Here is a 19,388-nt window from a genome sequence, read left to right on the forward strand (position 1 = left end):
CACCTAGAAATTGCTCCATAAATGTCAGCTTTCCATACTATCATTGCTGCTGCTGCTATCTCTGTCATTTTTATTGTTATCGTTACTTGCTCTATTGCAGAGGACTGGAATTTCCTCAGGACCTCAAGCTGTCCACCACACAAACTTTTCTTGGGCCTTTAACAACCTGCAAAGATTTACCTTCAGATTTCTCCGTGTTGCCTGTACCTCCCTGGCACCATTTTTCTGTCCACACATTTCCTTCTTGCCTTGAGGAAAAAGAATTGTAACTCTCTGCACAGAAGAGACAGGAGGGTACATGATTTCCCTGGGGCCATGAGACACTCTGAGGACAGTCCTCTCCCCACCTTTATCCCATCCAAACCTTCTGGCACCTAACTCTCCCAACTCATCCTAGAATCCTCTTCCCTAACTAAAGCCCAACCACCATTGAATCTATTTCTTTGCTAATAAGTTAAGTAAGTTTCTACTTTTCTTTCTTGACCTCTGAATGCAACCTCAGAAAAAGAAACTTGACCTTTTCCCTAAACATGCAATTTATATATATATATATATATATATATATATATATAAAATAATGACATGCACTATTTCCACACAACTTCCAACTTACTCATCTACAAAATGAGGACAATGTCAAGAATTATCAGGCCTTTATTTAAAACATGTTGCCACCCATGGTAGAGGTATAACACCACCACACCCCAAAATCTATCTCTATGACAGTACTATGACCCTGTCCCAGTGGATGATATGCTTATTTTTGGTGATATCAGACACAAGAAAATAATGTTCCTATAAAAGATGTAGACAGACACACATTCAAGCTTGCTGGGGTACAGTTGTGCACAGCTGCTTTTGTGTGACAGAATCGGTCACATTATGAAGACTCTCAGGCATGTGTTCAGAGTCCTCACCAGCTTTACTCAGAATGAATTATAGCTAGCAGGCACCTATGCGATAGATTATTAATATTCATTTTCATTTCAAATCACTTCTCTTTGTTTCGCAGATAAGGACTGAGATCCACTGTGGTTAGCAGAGTGGAGGAAGCAAATAACCAATATGTCAAATTGATGTACTGCAAGTAGTAAGCACACAGCCTCTACCACAACTGAGGAAGCCCAACCTCGGATGCCCAGCAGACAATTATGAAGCATCTCTTACTAAGTCATGAGAGAGTAAAGCATACCATTGCTTTCAATTTCAAATTATAAAGATGAAAAGGAAATATCTGATGGAACTGCACTGGTGGGTGTCAACTTAAATATCCACAACATAGCTCTGATCACTTGTAAACAGCTGGTACAGTCATACGGGCCACTGGATTCAGAAAATCCGGAGACATGGAAATTTTTTCTTCTCCTTCTTCCTTTTGCCCCGTATCTCTCTGAAACCCAGGACTGCTCCCCTCCTGAGAATAAGAATAGGCTGAAAGCTCTCTGATCCAGCAATCAGGCTCCAGAGGTGTGATCTCTCATTCAATTACCCTGGGTAATTGGATTGGGTTGGACTGGGTTGGAAACATCAAAGGAACTGCTAGTCAAGACCTTTACTTCAGTTCGTAGATACAATGAGATGGGCAAAAGCAAAACAAGCAAAAAAACAAACAAAAATCAAAGACAATGAGAGCATAAGGACATTTTCCAAATCTCAAAATATTGTCAACTGCAGTTTAGGATTAAAATTTGGCTCCTGCATTAGACATTTAAGTATTCGTCCCAAATCAAAAACAAAGTACGGCATTCTATACTCTACTAATTTTCATTTCTCTTTTTTAAGTGATTAAAAAATAAAGGATCTATTTTTAAAACCAATGTAATAAATATAACAGATGCAGGAGGACCAACCCAGTGGTTGGTGCATGTGTTAGTGAGGGAAAATGCAACATATCTGAGACATACATTTCAGGACATTCTTTAACTTCATTGATTTCTGTTGTTTGGAGGATGCACTTGCAAAGAACAGTTGCCTCTGGGCACATATTACACAGTGAAATAGAAAGAGACAGTACCTGCCAAAAGAATTTATAATCCTCAGGAAGAAAATAAACATCCCACACTCACACCTTGTTAGTATGCATAAGCGCACAACCTAATTGTGGAAAAAGGATTTAATATTCTGGGTGCTGATGCTCCATCAAGTTAAGCATCAATGAGCACAGAGAAGAGATCTCAGTTATTTAAGAAACTTTTTCTGTAACTTTCTATTAAAATCTATTGTTTACAAATTATCAGCAGGAAATGCTCTACATGCCAGGGATTTGAGTAAATATTCTAGTTCATCTTGACCTCAGGCGTCAGAGTATACCCAAGGACCAGCAATAATCTTTGAGAAATGCACTCATAGCTAGCTCACATTGCTTAAAAGTAGAATGCCCTTTCTCACAATGAAATGCCTCCAGGTAATTTTGTGTATAACTTGGGTCCAAACACTTGGTGCTTCAGAATCCCCTAAGCATGTGCTTCTCTCCCTTTGGCTTCAGAGAGAATGTGTGGTGCAGAATTCTGATATATTCTTTGTGAATCCAGTTTTTGATAACATTAAAATATCTCAGATAAATAAGCAAATAGGGGAAAGCAAGTAATTCTAATAAATTACCAATGGCACAGAGTTGGTGCAGTTCCTGGAGATATCAGGGAACGCATCTCAGTGCACAACTCCAGGGGTCATTCTCTGCAAGGAATTCGGGGTTCTGTTCACACAGGACACGATGTAAATGGTGCTTGGGGAACTGAAGAGTGAAAGTGCCAGGCGCCTATGCAAGCTCCATTTTATCTGTCTTATAGAGAGCTTTCAGGTAAGATTTCATGAAAGTTTGAAAAGATTGATCTAGGTTACTTTACGAGAAATCATATTGCTTTAAAAAACTGTGTTTCCTCTACTTGTGGTTTTTCTACTTGTTCAGCAAAAGTAAAGAAAGAAAGCGGAAAAGCACATTGTGCACGCATATGCATCACACCCCACGGTAAGGGCTGGGCACTTTAAACATGCATAATTGCAATTAATCATCAAAACAACCCTATGCTTTGGTTGTTAGCACCCAGTTTGCAGCATCTCAGTGAAAACGGGAGAGGTGGAGGGGCTTCCTGAAGATGCACAAGCTAGGAAGTGGAAGAGCCTAAGTATGAAGCCAAGACTCTAACTCCAAAATTTGTGCTTTTGTGACTACATCTTGCTTTCCAAAATGGCAGGACTCATGACGGCAGGGAGGTCTCTCAGAGCACTGCCCAATGGCAATCTGTTGAAATTAAAATGCTGTCATTTGGGTTTAAATTATACACCATCTTGTTCCAGATTCTACTATAGATAAGCAGCAGCAAAAGCCAAAGATTTGACAACTTAAATTTCTATTCATTAACTTATCTTTCAATAGAAATTAGGGAAACCATGATTGTTTTATTTTAGCATGGGAACCCTCTTATTTAAGAGAATAAGTAGGAGAATTTCAGACGAATCCCAAGGAACCTTCAGGCAGCCCCAATACAGTTCCTTCCCTACAGCAGCACTGAGCTGAGGTCATTTCTTCCTTCCACCCGGCCTGGCCTCCCCTCTTCTCAGCAAACCTTCAATTCTATAACCCGGCTTCACTGTAGAGAAACAGGCAAAAGCCTAGAGGGCTCAAGGGTCTGTGTCTTTTTCCATTTTAAGTGAGGGCTCCATAGCAGCATACTAGAGGTTCGTGCTCAGTATTTTTCATGCAGTATTTTTGTGAAGTCACTCTCTTTTCATATTTTGTGTTTGAGATAATTCTGAATCGGCTCTGTTAAATTTTTCTACTCTCTCTTCACCCTGCAATCATGACTGTATCCTCAAGTGCCATCCAAAGTACAACTGCCACTTGATCCATGTTCAAGAGGTACCTTTTGATGTAAAAATTCTTCAGCTGTGCCAAGTTTTAAGGCCTTTATGCTACTTCTTGCTGCCATCTCTCGTCCTCCTTTCTCAATGCCATTCTTTGGGACCAAGTGCTCTACTCCATGACAAGCAGGGAAGAAGGAGAAATAACAAAGTGAAAATACATTAGGACAAAGGGGAAGAAAAGAAGAGAACAGAAGGGTGGTGTGTAAGGTTGTAAGAGCATCTCCTTTGTGCATAGTATCTGAAGTGGATTGTGTGTGTGTGTGTGTGTGTGTGTGTGTGTTTGAGAGAGAGAGAGAAGTCTGGCAGCACTGAGTATTCGGGATGCAGGTGCTATCAATATGAATAAATGCATCCAACATACACATATGAATAAGGCAGGAACCATTAAGGGTGAGGGGAATTAGAATTTGGCGAACACTACCTTGTGCTGGGCCCTAGATATACTTATGAAATCAGTCTAAACAACTCAGTAAATATTTATAAAACGAAGAACAATTTTCTCTCACACCCAAAAATCTCAACATCCTGAGAATCTAGTGTGTCCACTCTCTGACCCATTTGCTTCTTCTTCCCCCTAGCAGGCAGAGAGTGGGTTGAACAACTCATCCAAATGAGGTTTGAAATTACCAGCGCATTTTGATTATCATTGTCCTCCCACTTTCAGAAATAATCTAGTTGACTGTACAGAGTCATTTTAAAAATAAGTTGGCATCCTTAACTACACAGCTGGCATAGATTGTTACTCACCCTTGGTTACTCTGACTTGCGAAACTGATCTATATGTAGATGTAAAAATCTCCATTTATTACTGTGACATTCTTAAATGGCCACAAACAGGCTAGGAAAGTACATCTAGCAATAAGGGCCATCTTCAGCTAAAAGGTTAATTCTTTTTAGCAGCTGAAAAGTCTGCCCTCCAGGGCATATCTCAAAGCTGAGAACTTATTACATAAGGTACAATCTCATTAGGCATGCAGAGTAAATAACCTCGTTAAGAGTGTAGCTAAAGAACTGCTCTTCAAACGGGGTCAAAGGGGGTGAACAAGGTAAGGGGAGGAGGCAGTCAAGTGTAAGGCTGCTATGGGATGTAATTTATGGCACTTCAATAATGTGGGCATGTCTGGTGTTAAGAGAACTGTTTGCTTGGCACCAGGCAGGGGCTAATGAACGCACCCGATGAGGAGACCTCAATGTAAGGATGCTACAAATCCGCCCCAATGAACTAAGGGGATGATGGCAAAGGGGCTCTGCAGGGTCAGCCAGCCAGGCTAGAGGCAGCTAAGAAAGAGCTTAATTATCCAGCCATTTTTCATTCAGATCAGGGCTAAACAGCAGGAGGAGTGTGTGCTGGACCACCAATTAGGTTAGTTAGGAGGTTATTCAGTCTATGAGCAGAAATAGAGGTGAGGCAGAGCCTGCGAGGGCAAAACATCAAAGGTCCTCTTGGCCAGCAGGGGGTTCCCCTTCCTACCGTGGATCAGGCCGTTCCCATGACCTAACACTTCAGTAGGTCTTAGTTTCTGGCATGACTGAAATGCTGACCTTCTCTCTCAGAGAAGAATGCCATAACCCATCATGCCTACTGAACTTTAGTCAGTGCAATTTTAAAATATTTTGCTGCATATTGAGTTTTATTGCCAACTGCTATTATTATGACAATGTTCTTTTTAAGAAAACTACGCTATAACAAAAGCATGTTTTTCTAATGGTTGCCATTGTCAGAGCTCACAGAATGAACTTCAGGGGCAGGATCACTCAACAAGACATTTCAGGCAGGAAATACTCAACCTGGCTCCTACTTCAGTAGTGTTCCCAGAGAAACCCTTCTCCACACTGAAAATATCCCAAATATTTGATAATAAAAGTCTGAGTAACTAAATATAGTAGCACTACACCATACCCTAAGTCACTAAATCACAATCGAGAATTTGGTATATGACAGAGGTTAAGAGAATTTTAGCCACTCAACTATTTAGAGGGTCTTATTTTACTGTAGAATTAAGTGCAGACACACGTCCAGTTGGCTAAGCCTGAAATACAGAAACTCTCCCTGAAATACACAAACTCTTCCTAAAATACACAAAGTCACCTGAAATACATAAACTTCATACCTGAAATACATAAATGATCCTAGCTGAAAACAATCCCAGAACCTTATATCCTTACTTTCACTTTTTGGTTGAAAGATATATTCATACTCACCTACAACATTTCCTAAGATGTTTTGATCGCCTACTTCTGGCCATAAATAAGTAGGCAGGAGAAAATTAATAATTTGATATTATATATCTCTTTAGTAACTTTGAGAATTTATACTGTAAATATTTGGATTTAAATTGGATTTAATTAGCAAAGATTTATTTGTGCAGAAGTACTTAATTACAAAAATATGATGTATTTTATTAAGATTATGCTTAAATTTAATAGATAAATTAATAACTTAAAATTAATAATCGATAAATAATTATTAATAATGCTTTCAATATTTCATACCTTAGAGTTAGCCAATGTCATGGGTCTTGCTGTTGTAATATAATATATTCTGTTTTTAAATATACTATATTTTCATTTATATACATATTTTTCTTTCTTTCTTTACTGAGTTGTTTCTTTCTTTCAGTTTAAAATACCTTTTGAGTTCAGTGTTCATCTGAGGGGAAAGAAAAATCCATGTTGCCTCAGTGAAGCTCACGGTGGAAGAGGATGTGGCTAAGAATGAACTCCTATAATTTTACCCCTTCATTAAAATTCACCATTTTAGTATTTGGTGGGGTCGGGAGTAGGGGGGAGGAGTGGCTCTGACCTCTGCACCACAGCAGCTTCTTTCTCAAATGGAGAATGAGCAGGTATGAGATGTAGCCTGACCCAGGACAATAGCTCAGGATAATACATGCCACTTGGTGGATTAAAAATTTATAAGAGGTGGAGGAGTCAAGATGGCGGCGTAGGCAGACTCTGAACTCACCTCCTCCCGTGGACACAGCCAATTTACAACTACTCGTGGAAAAATTACCCCTGAGACAGAACTGAAAACTGGATAAGAGGAACTCCTGCAACAACGGACAATCCTAACTGGGGTAGAAGAGGCAGAGACTCCCTTCCGGAGAGGAAAAATGCCGCCTTCGCCGCCTTCACAAGCCGCCAGCTTCACGGCAGCCAGGAGCAGCTCACAGGTACGCAGCCTCCCTGGAGGCTCGGGGCCCTGAGCCGGGGAGCGCCCCCGCTGTGGGCATTTTGTGGACCCAGCACAATCGAGACCAGCGGCATAATATCTGACTGTGCCTGCTACTAAAACACTGGGGAGACCCCCAGAAAACCCGGTTCACAAAGAAACTAAAACTGGCTCTTAAAGGGCCCACGCACAAACTCACCCGTTCCAGAAAGCATCCTAAAATCACCAGAAAGAAAGGTACACAGTGCTTTGGTGACAAGAGACTCACCTAATAGGCCCTGAGTACATCTCGGTGAGGGGTGAGACCTCTCCAGGGACTGGGACATTGGCGGCAGCCATTGTTGTGGCCCGGTGTGGGCGTGCTGACACAAACGCCATTGGAGTTCTCCCTGAGGCCAGCTAGCCCAGGGTCTGCTCCACCCCCATTGGAGTTCTCCCTGAGGCCAGCTAGCCCAGGGTCTGCTCCACCCGCTAGAGCACCGATTTAATCCAGCTCAGCCAGGGCAGGCAGCCCACCCTAGAGACTGGCCCCACCCAACAACAAGCCCTCAGGCAACATGTGGGCCTACATAGATTGGTGACTGGATTCTCTGCAGCCTGGCAACTGAGCCGACTTGAGCGGGGCAGGGTATGCACAAGGAGAGGGTGGAGAGTGTGGGGCAGTGGCGGAGTGTGTGGGGCTCCCGCCATGGAGAGACTGGGTCTGCTTGGGGAGGTCGGGGCGCTCACACGGGGCAGGACTGTGTTGACTGTGTGTGTGGACCTGTGGGCAACAGGGCTTGTCAGCTGCAGAAGACTTGTGCTTCTCAAAGACCCACATAGGAGGTTTGCCCCACCTTCCAAAGCGTGAAACAATTGGGTGCTCCTGTGCCTGAGGCCAGCCCCACCCAGCTGCAATCCTCAGAGAGCTGACAAGAAACATAATAGGCTAGAGGCTTGCAGCAATTGTAAGGCCCTGAGCCTAACAACCTGCCACGCTGGGGGCCTACTCAGTTAAAAGAAATACTGCAACACAAATGTGGTATTAGAACTTACAGCCAGCTGTGCTGGGGTGCCCCACACCTGATAGAGACTGAAGGGCCCACAATAACTACAAGCAGCTGAGCATTACAACAGCTGGCCAGGAGCATAACTCAGCCTCCCTGGGCGCCTATAGGGAGAGCTAACAGGCCACAATAGAAGGACACACGTAGCCCACATAGGGGCCACCCCTGGAACATTGAGAACTGAGGGAAGCACACTGGAAGCCTCCTAAGGCATCACTTACATAAGGTCACCTATCCAATAGCAGGAGACGTAGCTGACCTACCTAATACGTAGACACAAGCACAGGGAAAGAGGCAAAATGAGGAGGCAAAAGAATACATTCCAAGTAAGGGAACAGGACAAAACCCCAGAAAAGGAACTAAGTGAAACAGAAATGAGCAACCTACCCGACAGAGAGTTCAAACAAAGAGTGTTAAGGATGCTCACTGATCTGGGGAGAAGAATGGATGAACTCAGTGAGAATATCAACAAAGAAATGGAAGATATAAAAAAGAACCAATCAGAAATGAAGAATACAATACTGGAAATGAAAAATTCATTAGAGGGACTCAAAAGCAGAGTAGAGGATACAGAAGAACGGATCTGTGAGCTGGAAGAAAGACTAGAAGAAATTACCCAGGTAAAAGAGAAAAGAATTAAAAAGAGTGAGGACAGTCTAAGGGACCTTTGGGACAACATCAAGCGCACTAACATCCGTGTTATAGGTGTCCCGGAAGGAGAAGAGCGAGACAAGGGGGCAGAGAATCTATTTCAAGAAATAATAGATGAAAACTTCCCTAACCTAAGGAAGGAAACAGATATCCAGGTACAGGAAGCACAGAGAACCCCAAACAAGATAAACCCAAAGAGGCCCACACCAAGACACATCATAATCAAAATGTCCAGAATTAAAGATAAAGAGAGAATCCTAAAAGCCGCAAGAGAATGTCAAGTTACATACAAAGGAAACCCCGTAAGGCTATCAGCTGACTTCTCAGCAGAAACCTTACAGGCTAGAAGAGAATGGCACGATATATTTAAAGTGCTAAAAGGAAAAAAGTTACAGCCAAGAATACTCTACCCAGCAAGGTTATCATTCAAAATGGAAGGAGAGATCAAAATTTTCCCAGATCAGCAAAAATTAAAGGAGTTTGTCACCAAGAAACCAGTGCTACAAGAAATGTTAAAGGGACTGATTTAAGGGGAAAAGAGAAGACCACAAATAGGAAAAATTATCTATTTCCATGATTAGAACGTAATGGATACAAATGCACAAAAAAGAGGTTAGATATGATGTTAAAAACATAAAAGGAGGGAGGAGGGGAGTTAAAGAGTAGAGCTTTCAGACAGAGGTCAAACTAAAGTGACCATCAATTCTGTGTAGAAGAAGTAAGGAACAGAGAAGGACTACTAAAACACTGAGAAGAGAAAAAAAAAAAAGTTAAAAAATGGCAGTAAGTACATACTTATCAATAGCTACTTTAAACGTCAATGGACTAAATGCTCCAATTAAAAGGCATAGGGTGGCGGACTGGATGAAAAAACAAGACCGATATATATGCTGCATACAAGAGACACACTTCAGAACTAAAGACACTCACAAACTGAAAGTGAAGGGATGGAAAAAGATACTCCACGCAAATGGCAATGAAAAGAAAGCTGGGGTAGCAGTACTCATATCAGACAAAATAGACTTTAAAACAAAAACTGTAAAAAGAGACAAAGAAGGGCATTACATAATGATCAAGGGAACAATCCAACAAGAGGATGTAACACTTGTAAATATCTACGCACCCAATGTAAGTGCAACCAAATATATAAAGCAATTATTAACAGACATAAAAACAGTAATAGACAGTAACACAATAATAGTAGGGGACTTTAACACTCGACTTACACCAACGGACAGATCATCCAAACAGAAGATCAATAAGGAAACATTGGCCTTAAACGACACACTAGAACAGATGGACCTAGTAGATATGTACAGAGCATTGCATCCAAAAACCGAAGAATACACGTTCTTTTCAAATGGACATGGAACATTCTCCAGGATTGACCACATATTAGGCCACAAAACAAGTCTCCATAAATTTAAGAAGATTGAAATAACACCAAGCATCTTTTCTGACCACAACGGTATGAAACTAGAAATCAACTATAGGAAGAAAATCAGAAAAGCCACAAATACATGGAGATTAAACAAAATGCTACTGAACAACGACTGGGTTAACGAAGAAATCAAAGAAGAAATCAAAAAATACCTGGAGACAAATGAAAATGAAAATACGACATGCCAGAATTTATGGGATACAGCAAAAGCGGTTCTAAAAGGGAAGTTTATAGCGATAACAGGCCTATCTCAACAAACAAGAAAAATCTCAAATAAACAATCTAACAATGCACCTAAAGGAACTGGAAAAAGAAGAACAAACAAAGCCCAAAATCAGTAGAAGAAGGGAAATAATAAAAATCAGAGCAGAAATAAATGAAATAAAGACCAAAAAAAAATAGAAAAAATTAATAAAACCAAGAGCTGGTTCTTTGAAAAGATCAACAAAATTGACAAATCTTTAGCTAGACTCACCAAGAAAAAAAGAGAGAAGGCACAAATAAGTAAAATCAGAAATGAAAGAGGAGAGGTTACGACAGACACCTCAGAAATACAAAAGATTATAAGAGAATACTATGAAAAGCTATATGCCAACCAATTCGACAATCTGGAAGAAATGGATAAATTCTTAGAATCATACAACCTTCCAAAACTGGATCAAGAAGAAGTAGAGAATTTGAATAGACCAATCACCAGTAAGGAGATCGAAACAGTAATCAAAAACCTCCCCAAAAATAAAAGTCCAGGACCAGACGGCTTCCCTGGTGAATTCTACCAAACATTCAAAGAAGACTTAATACCTATCCTTCTCAAACTCTTTCAACAAATTGAGGAGGGGGGGGAAACTCCCTAACTCATTCTACGAAGCTGACATTACCCTGATACCAAAACCAGACAAGGACAACACAAAAAAAGAAAATTACAGGCCAATATCACTGATGAACATCGATGCGAAAATCCTCAACAAAATACTAGCAAATCGCATACAACAATACGTTAAAAAGATTATACACCATGATCAAGTGGGATTTATTCCAGGGATGCAGGAATGGTTTAACATTCGCAAATCAATCAATGTAATACACCACATTAATAAAATGAAGAACAAAAATCACATGATCATCTCAATAGATGCAGAGAAAGCATTTGACAAGATACAGCATCCATTTATGATAAAAACTCTGAATAAAATGGGTATAGAAGGAAAGTACCTCAACATAATAAAGACCATATATGAGAAACCCACAGCTAATATCATCCTCAATGGTGAAAAACTGAAAGCTATCCCTCTAAGAACAGGAACCAGACAAGGATGCCCACTGTCACCACTCCTATTTAACATAGTATTGGAAGTCCTAGCCAGAGCAATCAGGCAAGAGAAAGAAATAAAAGGGATCCAAATTGGAAAGGAAGAAGTGAAACTGTCATTATTTGCAGATGACATGATTTTACATATAGAAAACCCTAAAGAATCCACCAGAAAACTTTTAGAAGTAATAAATGAATATGGTAAAGTTGCAGGATACAAAATCAACATACAAAAATCAGTTGCATTTCTGTACACTAACAATGAAGTAGCAGAAAGAGAAATTCAGAATACCATCCCATTTACAATTGCAACAAAAAGAATAAAATACCTAGGAATAAACTTAACCAAAGAGGTGAAAGATCTGTACACCGAAAACTATAAAACATTTCTGAAAGAAATTGAAGAAGACACAAAGAAATGGAAAGATATTCCGTGCTCTTGGATTGGAAGAATTAACATAGTTAAGATGTCCATACTTCCTAAAGCCATCTATAGATTCAATGCAATCCCTATCAAAGTTCCAACAACATTTTTCACAGAAATAGAACAAAGAATCCTAAAATTTATATGGAACAACAAAAGACCCCGAATAGCTAAAGGAATCCTGAGAAAAAAGAACAAAGCTGGAGGTATCACACTCCCTGATTTCAAAATATACTACAAAGCTATAGTAACCAAAACAGCATGGTACTGGCACAAAAACAGACACACAGATCAATGGAATAGAATCGAAAGCCCAGAAATAAACCCACACGTCTATAGACAGCTAATCTTTGACAAAAAAGCCAGGAACATACAATGGGGAAAAGAAAGTCTCTTCAACAAACGGTGTTGGGAAAACTGGATAGCCATATGCAAAAAAATGAAAGTAGACCCTTACCTTACACCATACACAAAAATTAACTCCAAATGGATTAAAGACTTGAATGTAAGACCTGAAACTATGAAAATTCTAGAAGAAAACATAGGCAGTATGCTCTTCGACATCGGTCTTAGCAACATCTTTTCAAACACCACATCTGACCGGGCGAGAGAAACAATAGAAAAAATAAACGAATGGGACTACATCAAACTAAAAAGCTTCTGCACAGCAAAGGAAACCATCAACAAAACGAAAAGACAACCTAACAATTGGGAGAAGATATTTGCAAACCATACATCTGATAAGGGCTTAATCTCCAAAATATATAAAGAACTCATGCATCTCAACAACAAAAAAACTAACAACCCAATTAAAAAATGGGCAAAAGACCTGAACAGACATTTCTCCAAAGAAGATATACAGATGGCCAACAGACACATGAAAAGATGTTCAAAATCACTAACTATCAGGGAAATGCAAATCAAAACTACAATGAGATATCACCTCACGCCCATCAGAATGGCTATAATTAACAAGACAGGAAACAACATGTGTTGGAGAGGATGTGGAGAGAAGGGAACTCTCATACACTGCTGGTGTTAGTGCAAACTGGTCCAGCCACTATGGAAAACAGTATGGAGATTCCTCAAAAAATCAAGGATAGAACTACCATATGATCCAGCTATTCCACTGTTGGGTATTTATCCAAAGAACTTGAAAACACCAATTTGCAAAGGTACATTCACCCCTGTGTTCATTGCAGCGTTATTCACAATAGCCAAGACTTGGAAGCAACCTAAGTGCCCATCAAGGGACGAATGGATAAAGAAGATGTGGTATATATACACAATGGAATACTACTCAGCCATAAGAAACGATGAAATCCAGCCATTTGTGACAACATGGATGGACATTGAGGGTATAATGCAAAGTGAAATAAGTCAGAGGGAGAAGGTCAAATACCGTATGATTTCCTTCATTAAGTAGTAGATAATAACAACAATAAACAAACACGTAGGGACAGAGATTGGATTGGTGGTTACCAGAGGGGAAGGGGGGAGGGAGGAGGGTGAAAGGGATAATTCGGTACATGTGTGTGGTGATGGGTTGTAATTAGTATTTTGGTGGTGAACATGATGTAATCTATGCAGAAATAGAAGTACAATGATGTACACCTGAAACTTTTACAATGTTATAAACCAATGTTACTGCAATAAACAAAAAATTTAAAAAAAAAATTTATAAGATATTTTTCCATCTCTGCTTAGAATACAAATGAACATACTCTTGTCTCATTTAAAGTGATTTCTCGGGGCTGAAGAGATGTGTAACACCTTAAATTCTATGGGCTTTGCTTTTCTGATTATATTACCCAGGAAACAGGCTAAACAACTAGAGTGCTTGGCAAGAGAGTCACATTCCACACACCAACCACATATAAATAATCTCCCTTTACATAAAAGTCCCAGGAGTTGGGAATGGTACAGCTTCACCATCACACACACACACACACACACCTGCACCATGTCAATGTAACATTTTTCAGTAAAGTCTTCATTCCACATTAAGTGTATGTGCGTGTGTGAGTGCATGCACTTAACACGCACTATGTAACATAACAGCAATTTCATGCTTCCAAATGTCACCTTCACGTTTTCTGCCAGCCATGTGGCAGCACCTTGATGGAATGCTTGGGGGACGAGGGTGGTGGAGAGTCGCCCACATGAAAACAGCAAAAGTCTGGATCCTGTCTTTTGCCCCATCAGTTACCTGGAGAGTAGGAAATGTTTTGTTGTAGGTAGTCAGGTAACTTGGCTAAATACATCAATAGGGAAAATTCTTTTTCCCCCTTAAGGCAAGAGTTGAAGTTAATCTATAAATATGTGTTACCTTTTAAAAGATTTATATTACTTCGGTTTGATCTCTGAAAGTGTTAATTAACAACACTCTTCCTAATGAAGGTGTGTCCCTCCCTCCAGGCCCTTCTCTTCCTTTCCTCGCCTTGTACAGCAGTGGCTACTATGAGACAATGCAATGGCATCATAACTTCTGCAATTAGAAATCATTCTGTATATAAGTAGATTCAGAGATGACTAAAATCATTGTAATACTTGAGCAATTTTGGGCTCAAAGACTTTTGTTAAAAATAAACTATTAGTTTTTAATGAAATAAAAGAAAAATGTTATTTATGCTACCCGAAAAGAAAGAAAGCAGTTTAAAGTCATTGGTAAAAGGATATGGGCAGAGAGCAGAAAGGAAAGATGTTTAAGACCAAATAAAAATTGAATTCCTATAGTCATGTAGCAAGAATGGAACTTGAGCCCCAGGCTCTCAGAGATCCAAGAAAAAGGCTGAGAGTTTCAAGGTGAAATTCAAATTGAGGAGATATTCTGCTAGCCATTGTAACTATCTCGGGTGATGAATGCAACTTCAAACACCCAGCAGAAGGCAACTCTCAGAAGTCAACAATTTTTTCTTACAACTAGTCTTATACACGCTCACACGTGCACACACTGTCCTAAGTGCATTTACTAGCTGTGCTTTCTGAATCATATACCATTTTCCCTAGTCCATGGATCAAGTCCTTGAAAATAAGAAAAGACACACAAGAAAAACATTCTACCTCTGTGATTTCCAATATTACAGATAAGTTCTGATAAAATTCCACCTAAAATAAACAACAGGACTTTATACCTAAACATTCTACTTTTTTCAAAAATTAGATTTCTAGAGCTAGAATTTTGGAGAGAACTATAGAAGGTCATTTGGAGCGTACTGTGATATGGCGTTTTAATTTGAAAGGAGAATAACTCAAGAGAATCAGCTGAAAAACTACTAGAATTAATTTTTTAAAAGCTCAGTAAAAATGGTTACAAGGTACATTTTTAAAGGTCACCTTTCATAAACCAACATGAACCAGTTAGGAAATGTATTGGAATAATAACTCACATTTACAATAGCAATAAAAACATGATACCTAACGATAATCCAAAGAACAAATGTGTATAATTTATATGAAAAAAAACACAAAGTCTGCCAAGACATGTGAAAAAAGAAGACAAAAATGAAAAGAGAAGCTATTTCCTTGGGGGAAAATAACAGTCTTGTAAAGATGTCACTTCTTTCAAAATCAATTAACAAGTTTTGTGTGATTTAAAACAAAGTCCCAGGGAGATTTAATTTTCTTGGAACATAGCAAAAATGTTTAAATTATCTAGAAGAATCAACAAGCAAAAATAAACAAGAAGAAAGTGTATAAAGAATAGAAATGAAATAAACTAGTTCAACCAGATCTGAAAACATATTATAAAGCTACAATCATTAAATCTCCAAACAGCATTGAGAAAAAAATCAATTGTATAGAAACAAACCGTAATGTATAGAGCAGTGGTCCAACAGAAATGTAATATGAGCCACATATATAATTTTAAATTTTCTAATATCCACATTTTAAAAGTAAAACATGAAATCAATTTTAATAATGTTTATTATATTATTTATATATTATTAATATATTATATATCATATTATAGATATTTTATTACACCCAAAATACTATCACTTCTACACATCATAAATAATAAAACATTATTGTGTTGTTTTACATTCTTTTGTTGTTGTTGTTCTAAGTATTTGAAACCCAGTCTGTATTTTACACTTACAGAACATCTCGGTTTGGCCTAGCCATATTTCAGTTGCTCAAAAGTCACACACAGCTACAGGCTCCTGTACTGGACTGTGCAGGTATAGAGTAAATTAATACGTGATAAAAGGAGTACCATGAATTCAGTAAATGGTATTAAAACAGTTTCTCCTTTGGTAATAAAAATAGCTTCTATAAATATCTCAAACGATGAGCAGTATAAGCTCCAAGGGGATAAAAGAATTAAATGCTTTAAAGAGTCAAAATTTACAAACTTTGGAACAATAGAAGTGACTCTGCCAAATCTCTAGAGAGAGTAAAACTCTCCAAACTTAAACGCAACATAAGAAGTCTCACAACACGTGGTCAATAGATTTGGTTATGTAAAAGTTCAAAACTTTTTCATATCTGAAATCAAAAGACAACTGGTAAAAACAGATATTTGTCACAAATACGACAAACAAGGTTTTAATAATTTTGAGGAGCTCAGGTAAATCAAAGTGCAAACCAGTATGAACCCCAACGGATAAACAGACAAAGGACAGGAACAGACAATTTAGAAAAGAAAATAATCAACCAGTGAACAAACAAATGGGAGGAGGACCCACCTCACTAGTAATCCCAGAAAAGCAAATTTAAACAAGAAGATGGTTTAATGTTCCTTCCTTCCTCCAACAGCCAACATTCGCCTCTTCTAACTTTTCTCATCTTTAATATAACCTTTGAGGGTGCCGCTACTATCAGCAAATATCACGACATTGTATCTTCTGGCATTTGAAAGAATTCTGTACATAAATAGATTCAAAAATGACTAAAATCATTGTAATGCCTAAATTATTTAGTGCTCAAAGAATTTTGAGAGAGAGAAAGAAAAAGGCAGAAAGAATCGTGGCACTCCTGAATAGATAGGCCCTTAGATATCTAAAAAACAGTAAAGGAATGAAAATGAACCTGTACATAAAGGCAAGGTACTTTTGTTTTCCAAACCCTCATAACTATCACAGGTGATCTCAAATGTTCAGCTGCTGCAAGGACATATAATGAAAACTAATAAAAATAATAATCAAAAAGATTAATTTTAATACCCATGTTTGCAGCAGTGAAGGAAAAGCATCAGTTAAAACATTAAGACTCAGCCTACCCAAACCGTAATGAATGCAGCAAATGGTAATATAGTACCTACTATGTGCCGCTACTGTTCTAATCTAACTCTCACAATAATTGTATAACGCAGGCATTATTAATACTCCCATTTTACAAATGGGGCATCTTAGGTACAGAGAGTTAAGTAACTTTTTAGGAACACATTGTTAGTAAGAGTATGGATTAATTACTATCCTGCCCATAGGAGACTTAACCATTGTCTAAAAAGTATGCTAAATTTTAGCTAAGTAAATGTTTAATGAATGCTTATCGTTAGCGGATTGGTTTTAAAGAGATCCAACTTACGACACAGTTGAGATTCGTTTTACATGCTAAAGTAACAGTTATGATACCATGGAATTTCTTACACATACCAAGGTATAAAGTACATTAAAATAATTTTGTAAGATTTAGAACAGCTTTAGTATGTAAGTTTTTGTAGGGTTTTATGGTTGTCCTATCTTTCCTTCAAGGGTTGTGGTGGCTTATATCAACTGCGAAGTCTTTGATCAGAAACACAAGCTCCCATCATTAGTATCACCAGAATAATCGATGTATTTTCACCTCCCTCTTAGCTCTAGGAAATGAGAACGAGGAAGATTACCTCTTTAAGGAAGTGAATATGACATGGAGACTGTCCCACAAAACAAATGGGGAGTTGAAAAGCCTGTTCTTTCCAGCCCCTTTGGATCTGGAGAAGAGGGAAAAGGAAGAAAGGAAAGCAGGCAGCAGACAAGGCCTTCCTGACCACATACTCCAGAGATTCAAGTCATGGAGAAGAAATTATAATAATTAGGTTGAACAGAAAACTCAAAGCAGAGAGGAGCTGTGGCCACATTCTCATTTGCGACTAAGAGAGCATACACCCTTACACGCCCACCCCAACCTGCTGCTTCAGATTGGGAGTGATAGCCCAGTATTTGGGAAGGAAGAGCATCAGAGTTAGTGCTCCCCAGCCACCCTGGGCTTCCTTGTGGAATGGAAGGGCCTGGATAGTCTCCCTTATGGTGCAGTTGCAGAGTGGAAGTCAAGGATGGTCTATCTCAGGAGCTTATCTGGGGGTTTATCATGATGGGGTGAAATGATCCTGTGGCTCAGGGCTACAGAACAGTTCACCCATCCTGGGGGTTGAAAGGAACCACAACTAAACCTCAGGCAGTGGGCAAGAGCCAACAAGGACTAAGCTGAAGCTTGACCAGGCTGACAGAATCCATCATGGATTCGCCAGCCGTAGACGTGAGGATTAAATGGCAACACCAGGCAGACAAGCGTGACCTCAAAAACCAGAGGCCCAGAGGGAATGATAAGGCCACAGTGGGTCTCAGGCCACTCTCTTCCTCCCACTTCAAGAGTGTCCAAATTCCACCCCCAACACCACACACCCAGACTCCATCTTGGAGATGAGTTTGGAAGGGGAAGAAAATCTGAAAGATGTTAGCATTGATCCAAAAGAGACTGAGTCACCATTGTTCAAGTTTCTGAAGAAGACTAAAATTTTTTGTGTTGGATTAAATTTGTTTTCATGTACTCAGCAGGGCAGGGCTCAAGAGGACAAAGAAATTTACAGAAAAAAAATGAGTGACATTTTTGTGTGTGTGTATCTGAATGTATGTACCAGTTATTACTTCACTTGGATAACACCTCCTGTGGCAAAATGGGATCTGCTTTACAGAGACTTGCTTTATGAAAGAGTTTCCTCAGAAATATTGTCACATTATGGCAGAGAAAGAAAGAGAGAGAAACGGACAGAGACAGAGACAGGAAGAACGAGACTGCTTTGGAATTAAAGTTTCTTTGTTCTCCCCTATGTTTCAGCATCAAAGTGCCGGTAGCAAACATTGCTTTCCCATCATATTGCACAGTCCAGTTACTGCCCGAAGAGAGCAATCCCCTCAAATGGCAGCTTGGCTTGTCACCATGCTTGCCCCCAAAAGGCCCGCTGACCTCGTGAAGGTTGTTAGTCTGTTATCCTAGGTGATCAGATTCTGTTAATAATAATTATTATTATTTTTTTTTTTTGGTGAGCAAGATCAGCCCTGAGCTAACATCCAATGCCAATCCTCCTCTTTTTAGCTGAGGGAGATCGGCCCTGAGCTAATATCCATGCCCATCTTCTCTACTTTATATGGGATGCCGCCACAGCATGGCTTGACAAGCGGTTTGTTGGTGTGCACCTGGGATCCGAACCCGCGAACCCCGGGCTGCCGAAGCGGAGCACGCATGCTTAACCACTGCGCCACCAGGCTGGCCCCTCT

General features: G+C 39.4%; 1 long non-coding RNA gene across 3 annotated transcripts in view; it reads right to left on the reverse strand.

The window, feature by feature from the left end:
• LOC131404408 (uncharacterized) overlaps window positions 1-7,422 on the reverse strand; it is a 230,658-nt gene extending 223,236 nt beyond the window's left edge. For all 3 annotated transcript variants that reach the window (XR_009219791.1, XR_009219790.1, XR_009219789.1), the window contains exon 1: window positions 7,305-7,422. This is a non-coding gene — a long non-coding RNA (uncharacterized LOC131404408). The remainder of the gene's footprint in view (window positions 1-7,304) is intronic.
• Window positions 7,423-19,388: the final 11,966 nt, after the last annotated feature.

The sequence above is a fragment of the Diceros bicornis genome, chromosome 1 (assembly GCF_020826845.1).
Source record: "Diceros bicornis minor isolate mBicDic1 chromosome 1, mDicBic1.mat.cur, whole genome shotgun sequence".
In the NCBI taxonomy this organism is placed as follows: domain Eukaryota; kingdom Metazoa; phylum Chordata; class Mammalia; order Perissodactyla; family Rhinocerotidae; genus Diceros; species Diceros bicornis.